Source organism: Triticum dicoccoides, chromosome 7A (genome assembly GCF_002162155.2).
Source record: "Triticum dicoccoides isolate Atlit2015 ecotype Zavitan chromosome 7A, WEW_v2.0, whole genome shotgun sequence".
Classification (NCBI taxonomy): domain Eukaryota; kingdom Viridiplantae; phylum Streptophyta; class Magnoliopsida; order Poales; family Poaceae; genus Triticum; species Triticum dicoccoides.
Genome location: NC_041392.1, coordinates 709,874,685 through 709,878,530, shown reverse-complemented (window position 1 = coordinate 709,878,530; position 3,846 = coordinate 709,874,685). Strand labels below are relative to the sequence as shown.

Below are 3,846 nucleotides of genomic sequence, written 5' to 3'. Positions count from 1 at the left end.
GCCAACCCAACATCGACCATTGGAGACACCTGTAGTACTCCTTTATAATCACCCATTTACGTTGTGACGTTTGGTAGTACCCAAAGTGTTCCTCCGGTAAACGGGAGTTGCATAATCTCATAGTCGTAGGAACATGTATAAGTCATGAAGAAAGCAATAGCAACATACTAAACGATCAGGTGCTAAGCTAATGGAATGGGTCATGTCAATCAGATCATTCTACTAATGATGTGACCTCGTTAATCAAATAACAACTCATTGTTCATGGTTAGGAAACATAACCATCTTTGATTAACGAGCTAGTCAAGTAGAGGCATACTAGTGACACTCTGTTTGTCTATGTATTCACACATGTATTATGTTTCCGGAAAATACAATTCTAGCATGAATAATAAACATTTATCATGATTATAAGGAAATAAATAATAACTTTATTATTGCCTCTAGGGCATATTTCCTTCAGTTTAGTTATCGTGGTGCATATGTTTTCATGCTATTCACGCAGAAGATACCGGAGTATCTTTTCAAAAAAAAATCCCTATGGTCAAAGTTATCATGGTGTTTCTACCTCAGTTATCAGATGTGCGCTGCGTATATTACCATCTATTTACACATAAATTATCTGGTATATTTTCACATTTTTCTTCCCAAATGGTTAAAGTTACCATGATGTTTGTATCTAAATTATCAGGTCTATGGCGCGAATGTTATCGTGCTATTTATAGAAATTACCCGGGGCCGGGGTTCAACAAATTTCTTCCCAATGATCAAAGTTATCATGATGCTTTCACCAAAGTTATCACGCCTTCAATGCTTATGACCATGCTACTTACACATAATGTACCGTGTGGTATACAAAAGTTATCATGTTGGTGGTGCGTCATTTATCGTGGTGGTGATGGAGAATTTACCACGGGAAAAGTTTATGTGTCAGGTTTGATAGGTGAAAAAAAGTTTTTCAGTGATAAAATATTAAAGGCAAAACATGTCAAAAACAGTATTTTCCTTAGCTTGTTCAACAATGAGTGTCATGGGTGAGATGGTTGGCTCCCTTCGTGTTAACCTGTAGACCAGAGATCAAATCCCAATTAAAGCATTGTTTTTGCCCAAAAATCTGAAAAGCGCGTGGGGCCATAACTGGTGGTTGAAAGAAAGGAAATCAGGAGGGCGGAAAAGGAAGGAGACCAAGAGGAAAGGAAGGAGATCGGGAGGACGTGCGGGAATGGAAGGAGATCGCGAGGAAAGGAAAGAGATGGCGAGGACGTGCAGGAAAGGAAGGAGATCGGGAGGCACGGTTGCCACTTACAAATTTCGTTTTTTAATTGATTCTTCTCATTATAAAACGGATTTTTGCCGTTTTTTAATTTATATTTCATGTGGTTCATATATTTATTTTATCTTGGTTAAAATCCATGTCAACAACAGTGAGATTCAATTGGGATCTGTCGCGAGCTTTGTAGGTTCACGTGCCAAACGACTGCTCTTTCATCGGGAAGATCCAAACAAAAGCTCGAGTAAAACTAGTGCCAAGTAGTGGAAGATAAATCCAACCATCCATCGCCTTATAATATGACGCCCAGTCAAAGAATCGATGCACGCTGGATCGGAGCGAAGGAAAACCGGAGCACGTCCAGGGTGGATGGACGGGGCGACGAGCGGACCTGTCCAGACTCTCGGATAGTTCAGGCGAGGTTGTGATTGCGGCTGGATGCAGCAAAGCAAGCTGGATTCGAGCGTCGCGCTCCACACTACAGGTCTCTCGTCTGCACTTCACTCCGGTCTGAACCCTGAATGTGAACGAAGCTGACTGCACCGCTGCAGCCGTTGTACTTCATTGTCATGGCTGGTCCTTTGGGAGTTGGTTAGTCACGATAGAGCTGCACGTTCGTGCTGATCAATACTTACAATTTTCGTGTTGCATCCTATCTTTTGTCTCTTACACAGTTACACTGAACCAACATGCATGCTTGGGCCTACCTCTGCTCTATCTGAACGGCAGCTCCATTTGTCTGAACCTTTTTTTTTTCAGCCATGTCGGTCGACTGCTGTATGTACTTTGTTTCTTTTTTGGTATTTTCGTTTGTGAAACGATAAACTGGGAGTCCGAGACATTCCCACCTCCCAGTCAAAGATGGATGGAATGAAGAAAGCGTGAGCGGACGGGACGCCGAGCCGACATGCGGGTGTGACGGAGCAGAAACGGAGTATATAAAAATTGTTGAGCAGAAGAACTGGTGGCGCTGATGGGAGTTCCATCGTCTATGCGTGGAGGCACCGGTAGGCAGAGGTTGCGGCCGGGTGCAGCAAAGCAAGCGAGCTGGACTGGACTGATCGGGCGTCTCGCTCCGCTCCAAACAACAGTCACATATGACACGGAGCTCTCCTGCAATGGAAGGAGCTAGCGTGCTTGAGAGGAGAGGGGGGTGTGACTGCGAGGACGTACATGTCTCCCTTCTGTACTTCACTCCGGTCTCTGAGCCCCGAAGCAATGCTGCAGTAGCAATGTCCCTCTGGACCGTGCAAATGAGACTCTGGTGAGAACCGTCCATGTAGCATGCTACATAGACAAATTCTCCCTCATAAAAAGATCACTTAATATCTCATGGATGTGTAAATCCACATATCAGATATTAAACTGATAAGAACATATGCTACATTTGATCTTAGCCAAGAGGCCGAGAAAGATATGCAAATGAGAGCACTTCTTCTCATGCAGATCAATTAACAAACTCTTCATTCTTTCTCTTTTGGTAGTAGCTAGCGAGGCCATCATGCTTCGTTTGGCAAATTTGACCTGTGGACAAAATTAAATCATATAGAACTGCCCGTAAAACTATTTCACGTGGCTGATCTTTTTGTGTGACACCCGATACAAAGGCGCCACATTATACTGTGCAACGCCTCACAGATAGGCGCTACACGCCTGGCCAGCGTTGCAGACTACCTAAAAATTGCTAAGTCATTGTGCAGAGCTTAAGAGCTAGGCGCTGCACTATATAGTGTGGCGCCTAGCTCTCAGGCGCTGCACTAGTGGTTGCATTACAAAATGAAGCAACCACTAGTGCAACGCCTAGAAGCTAGGCGCTACACTGTATAGTGTGGCGCCTAGCTCTCAGGCGCTGCACACACTACTAGGAAAAATGTTATACACAGAACTTTAGCAGTAGCGCTTGTTAAAAGAGCACGCTACTGCTAGATAGCAGTAGCGCGTGCAAAATAAGCGCGCTGCAGATGGACATATATCAGTAGCGCGTCTCACCGAAAACTCGCTACTACTAAAATTCCAATCACTTAGCCGATGGGCTACACATAGTAGTAGCGATCTTTCAAAAACCGCGATACCGCTAATAAACTTATAGCAGCGCGTTTATGTGTAAATCGCTATTGCTAACGAAAAGAATATGAGATGAAAAACGAATAGAGAAGTAAATGAAAATGAAAGAAATAGAAAAAGGAGAAGGAAAAATATAAAATGTAAAGAAAAATAAATGAAAAAGGGAAAAAATGATGAAGACGTAGCAGTAGCGCGCTCTCTGAAACGCGCTATAGCTACCTTAGCTATAGCACGTTTTCTGTAACGTGCTACCGTTACTTTTGACTTAAGAAAAAACGGTTTCCCCCGGCCACCACTTCTCCCCCAAATCGATCCCTCTCTTCGCCAACGTCTCCCCCACTTTGCCGTCGCCCCCACTTCGCCGCCATCTCCTGCCGGCGTCGACGCCGCGCTCATCCTCACGGCCGCCGCCCGAGGTCGCCCAGCCTCACCGCCGCCGCCTCTCGGGCCGCCCTCGACCTCACCGTCGCCTCCCTCGACCTCACCACCGCCGCCCTCGACCATACCGCCCC

The 3,846-nt window shown here is 45.1% G+C and overlaps 1 non-coding gene across 1 annotated transcript; it reads right to left on the bottom strand.

The window, feature by feature from the left end:
* Positions 1–2,493: 2,493 nt before the first annotated feature.
* Positions 2,494–2,688, bottom strand: LOC119334798. The gene has a single exon (XR_005161559.1). It is a non-coding gene; the product is annotated as a U2 spliceosomal RNA (small nuclear RNA).
* Between the last annotated feature and the right edge of the window lie 1,158 nt (positions 2,689–3,846).